The sequence below is a fragment of the Oryctolagus cuniculus genome, chromosome 14 (assembly GCF_964237555.1).
Source record: "Oryctolagus cuniculus chromosome 14, mOryCun1.1, whole genome shotgun sequence".
Classification (NCBI taxonomy): Eukaryota; Metazoa; Chordata; class Mammalia; order Lagomorpha; family Leporidae; genus Oryctolagus; species Oryctolagus cuniculus.
Genome location: NC_091445.1, coordinates 63022642 through 63038084, shown reverse-complemented (window position 1 = coordinate 63038084; position 15443 = coordinate 63022642). Strand labels below are relative to the sequence as shown.

The 15443-nt window shown below is 40.5% G+C and overlaps 1 protein-coding gene across 1 annotated transcript in view; it reads right to left on the bottom strand.

Annotated features, from left to right (window-relative positions):
• The window catches only part of WDR70 (WD repeat domain 70), a 313385-nt gene that overhangs the window by 109231 nt on the left and 188711 nt on the right, over positions 1–15443 (bottom strand). The gene's annotated exons all lie outside the window — the stretch shown is intronic.

Genomic DNA, 15443 nt, shown 5'->3' with positions numbered 1-15443 from the left:
TAAAACATTTGCCATTAAGTTACCCGCAAAAATAAAGTGAGCCACCTACTTCAATTCTGTGGCTAGCTGAGACCCTCTCAAGCAGTGTTTTCCAACCTCCTCTTAACGAAAGCCCAGATAAATAAAATTATAACATGCAAAATGTGCAGCAAAAATTCAACCTCACAAATAATTATATTAATTGGAAATAATGTAAAGCACGAATTAGAAGGGAAAGGATGCTAAATGTGAAGTCCCAGTCAGGGCGCCGGATTCTGTCCTGGTTGCCCCTCTTCCAGTCCAGCTCTCTGATGTGATCCAGGAAGGCAGTGGAGGACGGCCCAAGTGCTTGGGCCCTGCGCCCTCCTGGGAGACCAGGAGGAAGCACCTGGCTCCTGGCTTCAGATGGGCACAGCAAACCAGATGTAGCGACCATTTGGGAGGTGAACCAACAGAAAAAGGAAGACCTTCCTCTCTCTCTCTCTCACTAACTCTGCCTGTCCCAAAAAAAAAAAAAAAAAAAAAAAAAGTGATGAAATGAAAGCAAAACCCAGGAGAGTCCGTCATACATAGGTTAAGTGGGAACATAGATTATTTGCTTTTTTGATTGACCGAAGCAGGTTAATATCAAAAGGATGGAAAAAGAGTACCATGCAAATGGTCAGAAGACTATATTATTATTAGACAAGAAAGAAATCAGAACAAGAATACAAGCAGAGGCAGAAGAAAATATGGTAATAATCAAAATCAAGAGTTAGTTGGTCAAGATACACAATAACCCCAAAGGCTTAAACCTCTAATAACAGACCTACAAAATACAAGAGCAAATTTAATAAAGGCACACACCCACTTCTTTTGCAGTAATTGACAGACAAGAATTTTCATCCACCCCCCCCAAAAAAATCATAAGATTTACCAACTGACATGCACTAACTAACATTTAGAAAAGATGTCGTGCAACAAGTGGATTTACATTATTTTTCAGGTGCACACTGAACATTCATCAAGATAAATCATTCTCTGGGCCATAAAATCAAAGTCTGAAAACATACAAAGCATGTACATGATCAAAAATTAATAAGTAGTCCCTAAGAAAAATGTGTATAGAAATATATTCCAAAATATTTAGAAATAAGGAAATGTACTTCTAAATTATTCATGAGACAAAGAAAACCACAAGAGATACTACAAAATACTTTGAATCTAATGAAATTATTCTGCTAAAGTAATGCATAGTATAGCATTAACTACATATATTAGAAAGGCCCAAGTGCTTGGGCCCTGCACCCCATGGGAGACCAGGAGAAGCACCTGGCTCCTGCCTTCAGATCAGCGCAGTGTGCCGGCTGCAGCGGCCATTGGAGGGTGAACCAACAACAAAGGAAGACCTTTCTCTCTGTCTCTCTCTCTCTCTCACTGTCCACTCTGCCTGTCAATAAATAAATGAAAGAAAGAAAGAAAGAAAGAAAGAAAGAAAGAAAGAAAGAAAGAAAGAAAGAAAGAAAGAAAGAAAGAAAGAGAGAAAGAAAGAGAGAAAGAAAGAGAGAAAGAAAGAAAAGAAGAAAAGAAAAGAAAAGAAAAGAAAAGAAAAGAAAAGGAAAAAAGGCCTCAAATCAATTACTTCTAGATTTAATCTTAAAAAATCAGATATTTAGGGGCTGGCGCTGTGGCACAACAGGTTCACACCATGGCCTGAAGCACCACCATCCCATATGGGCGCTGGTTCGAGACCTGGCTGCTCCTCTTCCGATCCGGCTCTCTGTTATGGCCTGGGGAAGCAGTAGAAGATGGCCCAGGTCCTTGGGCCCCTCCACCCACATGGGAGACCCAGAGGAGGCTCCTGGCTTCAGATCGGCACAGCTCCGGCCATTGCGGCCAGCTGGGAAGTGAACCAATGGATGGAAGACCTCTCTCTCTCTGCCTCTCCTCTCTGTGCATCTCTGACTTTCAGATAAATAAATAAATCTTTAAAAAATAATTAGATATTTTTAAAAAGGAAACAAAATCCAAATAAGCAGTAGGAAAAATGACAGAATTAATAAAATAGAAAATTCAAATAAAAAGTGATCAAAAGCTGATTCTTTGGAGAAGGTCAATAAAATTATTGAATCCTCCAGTTGGACTAATAATAGAAACTGGAGGGGCTGGTGCTGTGGCATAGTAGGTTAACTTTCCACCCATGGTGCCGACACCCCATATGGATGCCAATTTAAGTTCCAGCTGCTCCTTTCCGATCCAGCTCTCTGCTGATGGCCTGGGAGAGCAGTAGAAGATGGCCCAAATGCTTGGGACTCTATACCCACGGGAGAGACCCAGAAGAAGCCCCAGGCTCCTGGCATCGATTGGTCCAGCTCTGGCCAATGTGGCCATTTGGGGAGTGAACCAGAGGATGGAAGACCTCTCTCTCTCTGTGTCTCTCTGTCTCTCTCCCTCTCTCTGTCTGTAGCTCTGCCTCTCAAATAAATATTCTTTAAAAAAAAAATGAAAGGAAATTGTAGGCAATATCAAATACCAATATCTTGAATTAACACTAAAAAGACAAGGGAAAAACCTACAAACAACTGTATACAAATATATTTGGTAATTTAGAAAAAACAGACAAGTTTGCTTAAAAGACAAAAACTACCAAAATTTATTCCATAAGAAAAAGTTAAATATATGATTAAAAACTTTCCCAGTAAGAAGTTTAGATGGCCTTACTATTAAAATTTTAAAATGTTTGGTAGAGGGGCTGGTGCGGTGGCATAGCAGGTTAACATCCTGGCCTGAAGTGCCTGCATCCCATATGGGCGTTGGTTCTAGTTCCAACTGCTCCTCTTCTGATCTAGCTCTCTGCTATGGCCTAGGAAAGCAGTAGAAGATGGCCCAAGTCTTTGGCTCCTTCACCCACGTGGGAGACCCGGAAGAAGCTCCTGGCTCCTGGCCTCAGATTGGCACAGCTTCAGCCGTTGCAGCCCATTGGAGAGTGAACCATCAATGGAAGACCTCTCCCTCTCTCTCTCTCTCTCTCTCTCTCTCTGCCTCTCCTCTCTGTATAAATCTGACTTTCAAATAAATAAATAAATCTTTAAAAAAAAAGTTTGGTAAAATTCTATACAAACTAGTCCATATAATTCTTTACAAATTCTTCCAGAAAGAAGAGGAAATATTTCTTAATTCATTCTTTAAGATAAGCATTACTCTCATGACAAAACCAAAAAACAAAACTTAAACCAATATTCCCTCTGAACACAAAAATCCTTAACAAAAGCTTAGCAAATTCAAACTAGCAGAGTAAAAAGAGGATAGTGCACCATGTTTAAGTGAAAACAATGGTTGAAATCATACAAAGTACATAGGAGCGCAAAGGAAGGTTTAAAGAATGGACAATCAACAGACTGAAAAAAGACATATGATCATCTCAAATAATGCAAAACAAACACTTGAAAAAAATCAACTTCCATTCATGGAAAAACCTCTCAGCAACCTAAGAATAGAAGGGAACTTCCTCAACCCAGTAGAGGACATCTACAAAAACTTCAAGTAATATACATAAAGGAAAAAGGCTGAACACTATATTTCTATGCTTGAGAACAGTCTTGATGTCAACTCTAGTCATTTCTATATACTGGAATTGCCAGTCAGAGAAATGAGACAAATAAATGAAAGGATTCATGATTGGAAAGAATAAATAAAACTGTCTTTATTAAAAGACCACATAGTCATGTATATAAACAATCTCAAGAACCTACCAAAAAAATCCTACTTTAATAGATGAGTTTATTAGCAAAGTCACAGGATATAAGCTCAATAACTATAAATTTTAAACTTTTTATTTATTTGTATTTATTATTTGAAAGAGAGGCAAAGAAAGAAAAAGACTGAGAGACACCACCTCTGCTGGTTCACTCCCCAAATGCCAGAATCAGACTCAGCCTGTATCTCCTCTATGTGGGTGGCAGGAATCCAAGTGCTTGGGTCTTTACCAATGCCCCCCAGGGTGTACATTAGCAGGAAACTGGAACTGGAAGCAAAGGCAGCACTTGAACCTAAGTAAGCACTCTGATATGGAATGCAGGTATCCCAAGCAGTGTTTTTTTGTTTGTTTGTTTGTTTGTTTTTTTAAGATTTATTTATTTATTTTAAAGTCAGAGTTACACAGAGAGAAAAGGAGAGGCAGAGAGAGACAGAGGTCTTCCATCCGCTGGTTCACTCTCCAACTGGCCGTAAGGGCTAGAGCTGCACCATCTGAAGCCAGGAGCCAGGAGCTTCCTCCAGGTTTTCACATGCGCAAGGACTTGGGCCATCTTCTGCTTTCCCAGGCCATAGCAGAGAGCTGGATCAGAAGTGGAGCAGCCAGGACTTAAACTGATTCTAAAACTTATATGAAAATACAAATAACTTGGAACAGTCTAAGCAATTTTGAAAAAGTAAACTAGAGAATTTACTAAGGTCACATAAGCTGTGATTAAACATACAAGGGAATTTCTAAAAGTTCATGGAAATGGAATTAAAATATGTTTATTTTGGAGCAGAAGTTTTGAAATTCATGCTTCTTCTCATAATTCACATTTTCCATCAACTTTTGGAAGACCCCTCTCATTAACATCTATTCCTTCTACAAGAATTGCTCCTTAAGAACAAGCGTTCTGGGGCCGGCACTGTGGCATAGCAGATAAAGCTGCATATGGGTGCCGGTTTGAGACCTAGCTGTTCCACTTCTGATCCAGCTCCCTGCTCACGTCACCAGGAAAGCAATGCAAGATGGCCCAAGAGCTTGGGCCCCTGTACCCATATGGGAGACCTGAAGAAGCTCCTGGCTCCTGGCTATTGACTGGCCCAGTCTGGACATTGCAGGCATTTGGGAGTGAACCAGCCAATGGAAGATAGCTCACTCGCTCTATTTCCCTCTCTCTCTCTCTCACACTCTGCCTTTCAAATAAAATAAATAAATCTTAAAAACAAAAAGAGAGAAAGCAACTGTCCTGTTGTTGTTGTTTTTAAAATTCATATGCCTAGAACCCACACCATCTCTTGAACATAGTATGGACAAAACAAATACTAGGTTCTTGGCCGGCGCCACGGCTCACTAGGCTAATCCTCCGCCTTGCGACACTGGCACACTGGGTTCTAGTCCTGGTCGGGGTGCCGGATTCTGTCCCGGTTGCCCCTCTTCCAGGCCAGCTCTCTGCTGTGGCCAGGGAGTGCAGTGGAGGATGGCCCAAGTGCTTGGGCCCTGCACCCCATGGGAGACCAGGAGAAGCACCTGGCTCCTGCCTTCAGATCAGCGCGATGCGCTGACAGCAGCACACCGGCTGCGGTGGCCATTGGAGGGTGAACCAACGGCAAAGGAAGACCTTTCTCTTTGTCTCTCTCTCTTACTGTCCACTCTGCCTGTCATAAAACAAACAAACAAAAAAACTATGTTCTTAGCAACTTTATGTTACATGAACATTTTTTCTAAATAAGTAATTTCACTATTAAGCATTTTAGAAAGCAACATTATTGAAAAATAATCTATATACAATGACATGCAATTTATTTTTACATACTTACATACACAGACTTCAAGCAAGCATTTCCTATGAGATCTCAAAAAAAATTTATGATTTATTCCAAATGGAAGCTTTTGGTTTGTTTTTAAATAACTTTTGTATATTCTCCTCTAAGCTTTACTTGGGAACTTAACTGCTTAACCTTATAGTTTGAACACCCTAAATATGAAAATTCAAAAGCCAAAATGCTCCAAAATCCTAAACTTTTTGATTACTGATATGTTGTCACAAGTTTGATGGTTCAATTACACAAGCTTGGTTTCATAGAAAAAATTATGTAATACTGTATTAACTTCAGTCTGTCTACAAGGTATATATGAAACACAAATTAATTCTGTGTTTAGCCATTGGTTTCCCCACAAGTATGTATATTCCAAACTCCAAAAAATCTGAAATCCAAAATATTTCTGGTACCAAGCATGTCAGATAAGGGATACTCAACCCGTACCAAAACTCAGTTTTCAAAGCTATAAAACCCAGTGCCTGACAAAAATCTTAAGATTGAGCCGGCGCCGCGGCTCAATAGGCTAATCCTCCGCCTAGCGGCGCCGACACACCGGGTTCTACTCCCGGTTGGAGCGCCGGATTCTGTCCCGGTTGCCCCTCTTCCAGGCCAGCCCTCTGCTGTGGCCAGGGAGTGCAGTGGAGGATGGCCCAGGTGCTTGGGCCCTGCACCCCATGGGAGGCCAGGAAAAGCACCTGGCTCCTGGCTCCTGCCATCGGATCAGCGCGGTGCGCCGGCCGCAGCGCGCCGGCCGCGGCGGCCATTGGAGGGTGAACCAACGGCAAAGGAAGACCTTTCTCTCTGTCTCTCTCTCTCACTGTCCACTCTGCCTGTCAAAAAAAAAAAAAAAAAAAAAAAAAAAATCTTAAGATTGCATTGACTGAATTTTATCAATTAGGTATTAGCAAAATGTAAGCTCACATAAGGGTTTGCAAACAGTACACAGAAAAAATAGAAAGGCACTCCTAAATTCCAGGGCTTAATTCAGCCTGGGGACATAACCTCAGTGTTACCAGAGGCCTTGGCAGAGAACAGCCCTCAGGAGTGGGGGAGATACTGTTAGCTGCATACTCCAGCCTGCATTCTCCTTTATTCTCAGTTAAAGTCTACTTTCTAGCCTCCCTTGCAGCTAGATGGGAGGAAACATTAGCAACTGTTTTGACCAACGAGGTATAAATGAAATGGTACTATCGGACTTTGAGGAAGTCTCTAAAAGATAGTTCCAGACTCATTGTCACCCTCTTCCTCTTCCAGTAATCCAGATATGACAACAGGGAAAATGCAGCATCTTGTCAGAGCAGAAAACAGGATGGTGCCTGGCTCTTGATGACTCCAAAATCATCAAAGTCAGCTCTGGTGGGGCCAAACCTAGGTCTCTCTTGATGACAGCAAAGAAATTTACTTAGATTTTTTTTTCATATACATACACATAAATCAGGTTTATTGGAGCGTAACATACAATAACATTCACCTTTTAAAATGTACAGTTGTAGCTGTTTTAACAAATAGATGATCTTTTCACTCAAACCTTCCCTTTGTTACCCCTTTACAGATTGCTGTCTCTACTTCACCTTTAACTCTTGGCAACTGTTTTGTATCCTTACAGTTTATATACCTGGAAATTATATAATATGTAGACTCTTGAGTCTGGCTTCTTTAATTTAGCATAATATATCAAATGTTGTTTTATGTATCAATGTATGTCTTTCCTTTTTTATTGTTGAATAAAATCCCACTATATAAATAAAGGGTGGGGAATGTGCAGCCTGTGGGCCATATGAAGCCCACAAATCATTTGGTCTGGCACTGCCAAGGCAACCGCAGGTGAAATTCAAGATTCAGTAAATCCTGACTTCAGAATCAGCCCTTAAGGCATTCTTGTCTGGCTGAAAAGCCCACAAAAGCACTTCAGGCATGGAAAGCCAAGACATTGAGGCAAAAAAACGTCCTACATGAAGGATCTCAGAGGGTGAGACCCCAGTGGAAAGAAGTGGTCATCAAAAAGGGAGGTACTTTTCTCTGAAGGGAGGAGAAAACTTCCACTTTGCTTATGGCCTTGTCTAAATACTGACGGAGTTTGTGGATTAAAAAGGCTTCCATAGCCTAGGCAGCTCATGTCAAGAGCCTCACTGACATCATACATAAGAGTGTTAATTGTTAAATTAACAAGAGTCACTGTGTATTAACTTCCCATGAAGGACCTCTGTCCTCAAAGAGTTGTACTGGAGCTATGTCTAAGTGCTCCCAAAAGATGTATCATTCTTAGGTGCTTCATTAAAGTTAATTAAGTCTCTAAAAAAAAAGAAGAAGAAGAAGAAGAAGAGGAGGAGGAGCAGAAGGAGGAGGAGAAGGAGGGAGAGGAAGAGGAAGAGGAAGAGAAATTGACTTCAAGATATAATGACTTTGAACAGCCCTTGTCTCAACTGCTGAGAAACAGGCTTTTTTTGTTTTTGTTTTTGTTTTTTTTTTACTGTGCAAATGTTGAACTCTTAGTACAGAGTTGGTCTTCTGTGTATAAATTTAATCGAAAATGGATCTTAGTGGAGAATGGGACTGGCAATGGGAAAGGGAGGAGGAAGAAGGGTGGGAGAGTAGGTGGGAGGGTGGGTATGGTGGGAAGAAATCATTATATTCCTAAAGACGTACTTATGAAATGCATGAAGTCTATATTCCTTAAATAAAAGGTTTAAAAAAAAGATTCAGTAAATCTATAGCAGACTAATTTTTAAACTGATAGTTTTGTATGGCCCATGAATGTTATAAATATCCAAATGGCCCTTGGCATAAAAAAAGATTCCTGATCCCTGGAAATGTACATTTTATTCATTAATTCACCAAAAGAAGGATTTAGGATCGTTTTCAGTTTGAGATGACTATGAACATAACTGTTGTAATTATACAGGTTTGTTATTATTATGTTTTTTAAATAAATATTCTTTCTCCTAGATAAATACCCAGAAAGGAGAGATTCCTGGTCATAAAAGATTTATGTGGCCTAACTTAATAAGAACTTGTTTTCCAAAGTGGCTCTTCTAGAGTGAGCATTTGGAATGGTGGTTAAAATGCCACTTGGGACATCCACGTCTTATATCAGATTGCCTGATCCTGCTCATTAGTTTTCCTGATAATGCACAGCATGGGAGACAGCAGGTATGGCCTCTGTCACCCTCATGGGAAACCTGGATGGAGATTCAGCCCCAGCTTCAACCCTGGCCAAGTCCCACCTGTTTCAGACTATCTAGAGAATGAATCAGAAGATGGGAACTCTCCCTCTCCATGTCTCTGTCACTTTATGACTCCTACCATTCTAATTTTTTAAAAATGGTATTCCCACCATATAACCATTCCAATCATTTGATATCTTCATCAGCACTTGATATGAAGTGCTGTGTTTTTTTTTAAAAAAAGATTGATTGATCGACTGATTTGAAAGACAGAGTTAGAGAGAGAGAGAAAGGTTTTCCGTCTGATGGTTCACTTCCCAAATGGCAACAATGGCCAGAGTTGGGCCGATGCAAGGCCAGGAACCAGGATCTTCTTCCAGGTCTCCCACATGGGTGCAGGGGCCCAAGCACTTGGGCCATCTTCAACTGCTTTCCCAGGCCATAGCAGAGAGCTGGATCGGAAGTGGAGCAGCCGGTACTCCAACTAGTGCCCATAATGGGATGCCAACACTGCAAGTGGCAGCTTTACCAACTACGCCACAACACCAGCCATGAGCTGTGTTTTTTTAAAGCCACTCCAATAGGTACGTGGTGATAGTGACTTAAATTTATATTTCAAACATTACTAACAATGTTGAAGAACTTTCCATGGATTATTTGTCATCTATTTCTCTCCTTTGGTGAAGTGTTTTGTCAAATCTTCTGCTCATTTTTAATAAAGAGCTATTTATTTTCTTATTATTAAATTTTAGTAAATCTAGATATTCTGGATAACAAGTTCTTGATGAGATATGGGTTTGGCAAATATTTTCCAATTCTGTAGCTTTTTTTCATTTTTAAAAACACTTTTTTAGGCCGGCGCCGCGGCTCAATAGGCTAATCCTCCGCCTTACAGCGCCAGCACACCGGGTTCTAGTCCCAGTCGGGGTGCCGGATTCTGTCCTGATTGCCCCTCTTCCAGGCCAGCTCTCTGCTGTGGCCAGAGAGTGCAGTGGAGGATGGCCCAAGTGCTTGAGCCCTGCACCCCATGGGAGACCAGGAGAAGCACCTGGCTCCTGGCTTTGGATCAGCACGATGCGCCAGCCGCAGCACGCCAGCCGCGGCGGCATTGGAGGGTGAACCATCGGCAAAAGGAAGACCTTTCTCTCTGTCTCTCTCACTGTCCACTCTGCCTGTCCAAAAAAAAAAAAAAAAAAAAAAAAAAAAAAAAAAAAAAAAAAAAAAACTTTTAAAAATAGCATATATTTTAAATTTCGATAAAGTCCAGCTTATCAATATTTTTAGGTATCATATCTAAGAAATCTTTGCTTAACCTAAGGTCATACAAATTCTCCTATTTTCTTGAAAAAATTTTATAATTTTAAGTTTTATAATGGCTCTATGATATACTTGAATTAGTCTTTCTATATAATATGAGGTATGGGTAAAGGCTGATTTGTTTGCATGTGGATATCCAATTGTTCTAGTATTATTTGTGTTTGAACATTATAAAGCATTCCCCCTATGAATTCTTTCTTGTCTCTTATCTCTGCTCACAATGTTTTCCATAGTAAGTACAAAAAAAAAACTGAGTGTGTCTTTTCTTTTTACCCTCAGCTCTGCCACAGTGGGAATAAATTATGATCATCAATTTCTCTTCTTTATAACTGAACAGCTCCAAATGTCAGATGATACTTCAGAATTATGATATGAAAGGCCCCACACAAGCATGAAGTATCATTATCTGGTTTGTTTAAAGTTCTTCATCTCTAAGACTTGGATAATAATACCAACAGTGAGGGGCTGTGAAGATTAAGTGAGATTAGGGGTGTAAACATATCTAGGGCAATCCTTGGACCACAGTAGGCACTCAATAAATACTAGTTCCTTTCTGCTCTTCCTCTTGGACCATAAATAAAATATCAAAGCTAATAAATTCAACAACTAAGTATTCCCCTTTATTTCAGTGGCATATTAACAGGTTGAGCTAGTTATCAAAATAATGGAAGGGGAAAAATCAGTTTACTTAGTGCAGGGATGTGTGAAATATAAATTTATGCAGCATCTGATAATGACTAATTACACTATGGTTTTATGGCTCTGATTCTCTGAATCTATGCCTAAAAAAATGGATGGTAAAGTGCTAGGCCATTAGGTATCTGTCAAAACATTTTATGCTGAAGAACACATATTTTGAAACTTGGAGTGAGATCTGGTCTTGTAAAATTAAAACTGTGTTTCATAAAAAAGATTTAAAAATAGAAGGATCTGCCTGGGCCTTTCTGGACCTATAATGAAAACATCCAGAAGACAAGAAAAAGACACAGGTGGGGTCATTACATTGCCCCAGGCACAAATGCTTTCTATCTTAAAATTTTGAATTCTTTCCAGATACAAGTTCTAAACTTTCTGGCATCTGCTGCATAAACGCATCACGGCATTTGGCAGAAGTCAAGGGAAGCATTAATTTTGCATGAAAATCACTTAAGAGATCTTGGTTTAATTTTTCTCGAAAGACTATACAAGCAACTTGAGTGATGTAACAGTCTGAAATTTGCTGGCACTCTTGGCATAACAAATCCAACAAAACATTTTTTGCAAAAAATGTTCAAATATTAAGGTACTCAATTTCTACAGAAATGGGGAAAATGTTCCAGCTTCTATACTTATGAAATGCATGAAGTCTATATTCCTTAAATAAAAGGTTTAAAAAAAAACCACAATCTTTGTAAACACACACTTGACACACAATTCACATACATGCACATACATGCACAGAAACGGTTATAACTGCATTGAGCAGAAATTTATTTGATGTTAATGCTTTAGATTTACTTTTACTGAAGCTGTATAGTTCTAGAACATTCAGAATATTCATTACATCAAAGGACTTGAAATAATTAAAGTTCTCATGAAATCAGACTTAGAAACAAATGGTACAAGAAATAACTATGTGTACCTTTACATTTATGGCCAGTTGATTTTTAACAAAGATGCCACAACAATTCAAGACAACAACAACAAAGCAGTCTTCTCAACTACTGATACTAGGATGACTGGTTGTGCATATATGAAAATGTGAATTTGAACCCTTACTTCACACCATAGAGGCATTCGGCCTAGAAGCTGAGTCACATGTGTCACACGTTGGAATTGCCTGGGTTTGATGTCCAGTTTCATTCCTGACTACTATTTCTTGCTAATACAGACTCTAAGATGTGGCACTGATGCTTCAAATGACTGAATTCCTGCCACCTATGTGTGAGACCTGGACTGAATTCCCAGCTCCCAGCTTCAGCTCCAGTCAAGGGCCCTTGTGGGCAATTGGGTAGTGAATGAGCAGATGGGTGCGCCCTCACTGTCTTTGTGTCTAATATAAAGAAAAATAAAATTGAAAAGAATTTAACTTCAAATAGATCACAGACTAAAATAAGAGTCAAAAAAGAAAAGAGAGGGGTACATCTCTGTTCTATGCTCACAGTTCTAGAGGCTGGGAAGTCCAGGATCAAGTTACCATCAGATCCAGTGTTTGGTGAGGACCCACTTCTTAGATAGGAATCTGTGCACTGCAACTTCACATGGTAGATATAATTGAAAGCATCTTTTTTAAGGGCACTAATTCTATTCCTAGGGTGCCTATCCTCATGACCTAATCGCCTCCCTAAGGTCACACCTGCTAAAGCAGGTTGCGCACCCCTTATCTAAAATGCGGTCACCAGAAGTAGTTCAGATTCACAGTTTTTCAGACTTTGTAATATGTGCTCAGACTTCAGCAGCTGAAGATCTCTAACCCAAAACTCCCAAATCCCAAATGGCCCAAAATCCAAAATTTTTCGAGAATCATATCAGTCTGAAGATTTTTGGATAGGAGATGCTTAACCTGTACCATCACCTTGGGGTTTAGGATTTCAACATATGAATGTGGTGAAGACACAAATATTCATTCTAAGCAAAGACTTACCACATGACTCAACATTTCCACTTCTAGGAATCTATTCAAGAGAACTGATGGCACACGTCCACTTAAAAACTTTTACATGAATATTCATAAAAATATTATTCATTCATAACCGCTAAAAATTGAAACAATACAAATGTCCATCAACTGACAGGTAAGTGAAACATGGAACTCCCCAAATGGAAATCTCTCTGGCAAAACAGGAGCAAGGTAGTGCGGCAGGCTGTGTATTACTTTCCTGAGGTTGCCATGACAGCCATGGCTGAGTGACTTCAAACAAGGGGAAATTTACTCTTTCACAACTCAGAGGCCAGAAGCCTGAAATCAAGGTGTGGGCAGGGCCACCTCCCCTCTCTAGAGACTCTAGAGAAGGACCCCTCCTTGCTGTTCAAGCTTCCGGTGGCTATCAGCATTCCCCAGCTTCCTTGCCCTATGACCACATCACACCAAGTCCTACCTCCCAAGAGTTATTAATTTATTTCAAAGGCAAAGTGACACAAAGAGAAAGAGAAACAGAGAAAGACAGAGAGGGGGCAGGAGGGAGGGTGGGAAGACAGAGGAAGGGAGTGAAGGGAAACAGAGATATCTTCCATCCACTGGCTCACTCCCAAAATGGCCACGATGGCCAGGCAGGTCTGGGCCAGGCCAAGGCCAGGAACCAGGAACTCCATCCTGGTCTATACGTTTGTGGCAGGGACCCAAGTACTTAGGCCATATTCCAGGCACATCAGCAGGAAGCTGAATCGGAAGCAGAGCAGCTGGAACTTGAACTGGGACTCCAACGGTGACTTAACTTGCTGTGCCGCATGCTTGGCCTCTCTACCTCCATCTTTACATGGCTTTTCCCACTGTGTGTTGTCTTCTTTTCTGTCTATTAATTAAGAAGACTTACTGCATGTAGGGACCACCAGATAAGCCAGGGTGATTTCATCTCAAGATACTTAACATTCCTATTTGCAAAGTCTGTTTTTCCAAATAAGGTTAACATCCACAGATTCCAGGGGTCTGATGTGGTTGTATCTTCCAGGGGTTTCCATTTAATCCACTATACGCTGCAACATGAATGAACCTCAGGATCCAGCTCCCAGATAATGCCTCTGGGAAAAGCAGTGGAAGATGGCCCAAGTGTTTGGGTCCCTGCTACCCACATGGGAGACTCAGATATCCTTGTGGCTCTTTGGTAAATAAACCAATGAATGGATCTCGATCTCTCTCTCTCTCTCTCTCTCTCTCTCTCTCTTTCAAATAAATAAATCTTTACAAAAACACACCTATCCCAAGTGAAAGAAGCTGGAAACAAAAAGAACATATTCTATTGACCTGAAATGTCAATAAAGAGCAAGTATATGCACAGACAGCAGATTCAGGGTTGCCTACAGTTGTAGGTAGAACTAGGGATGATTACACATGGTCTCTTTTGGCAGGTGACATATATGTTATAAACCAGACTGCTCTGATGGCTGTGTAATTCAGTAAATATACCAAAAATCACTGAATTGTCCCATCCTCTTCTAATTTCAGTCATTATAGCTGAAAATCTCATAAATTCCAATAGGAGACATTTCCTAACGTGAAAGATGAGAAAATTGGTCACGTGAAACTGGAAGACATCCCGAATTTTATAAATAGATACCAGTATTCTTGACAGAAATTATTCCCTGCTGTTATAAGACAAATAATCTTAAAGCTCTTTGTGAAGCAGTTTTAAAATATTTTAATTCACTGAATCAAATTGCAAGAGAGGTCAAGGTTTGGTATTAAATTAAGAAATGGGCAGGCATTTGGCCTAGTTTTTAGACACTGTTTGGGATACCCTATACCATACTGGAGTACCTGGGTTTGAGCTCTGCCTCTACTCCTGATTCCAGCTTTCCACTAATATGCACCCTGGGAGAAAGCATGTAATAGCTCAAATAATTGGGTCTCTGTCACCCATACAGGAGACCTGGATTGAGGTCCTGCTCCAAGATTTGGCCTGGCCCAACACCAGCTGTCCCATCTGGGGAATGAACAAGCAGATAGTAGCTTGCTTGCTCTTGCTCTCTCTCTTTCTTCCTCTGTCTTTCCAATGAAAAAGATTTTCTAAAATTTTTTAAAGAAATTAATGATCCTTTAATATATAGAGTTCCAGCCCAAGTGACCTGCTAGATGACTCAATAGCTTTTACCAACATTAATTTAAAATCCTGTATGTACATGTCTATGCATAAATAGGAGATATACAGATAGATACACACACACACACACACATATGTATATAGACACATGCGAGTACTTCAGAAAGTTAAAACATGAATCATCTTTTGATTCCATTTTCACAGACTTTCTGAAGTTCCTTCATTTAATATATATTCATAGCTATAGTAAGTAACCTTAAATACAGCAGAGGAGGGAGGATAAAGGAAACAAAGCAAAAAGGGGAAGGGAGAAAGGGGAAGGGCAGGGCAGGAAGCTCAGAGGCAAATCCTAGTGCCCAACCAGCACAGAACCCAGGTAGGTTCCTAAGTGATACAGTGTTCCAGGACGAAACCCAGAGGGAGATGTTGAGAACTGTTCTTCTCAGACTTTCAGTGAAAATGTTCCACATCTATTCAAAAGATCACAAATAGGGGCTGGGGCGTAGCAGGTAAAGCTGCCGCCTGTGGTGCTGGCATCCCAAATGGGCACTGGTTTCAGTCCCAGCTGCTCTACTTCCAATCCAGCTCTCTGCTATGGCCTGGGAAAGCAGTGGGTGATGGCCCAAGTCCTTGGGACCCTGCACCTCAGTGGGAGACCCAGAAGAGGCTCCTGGCTCTGACTTCCAAACAAATAAAATAAATCTCAAAA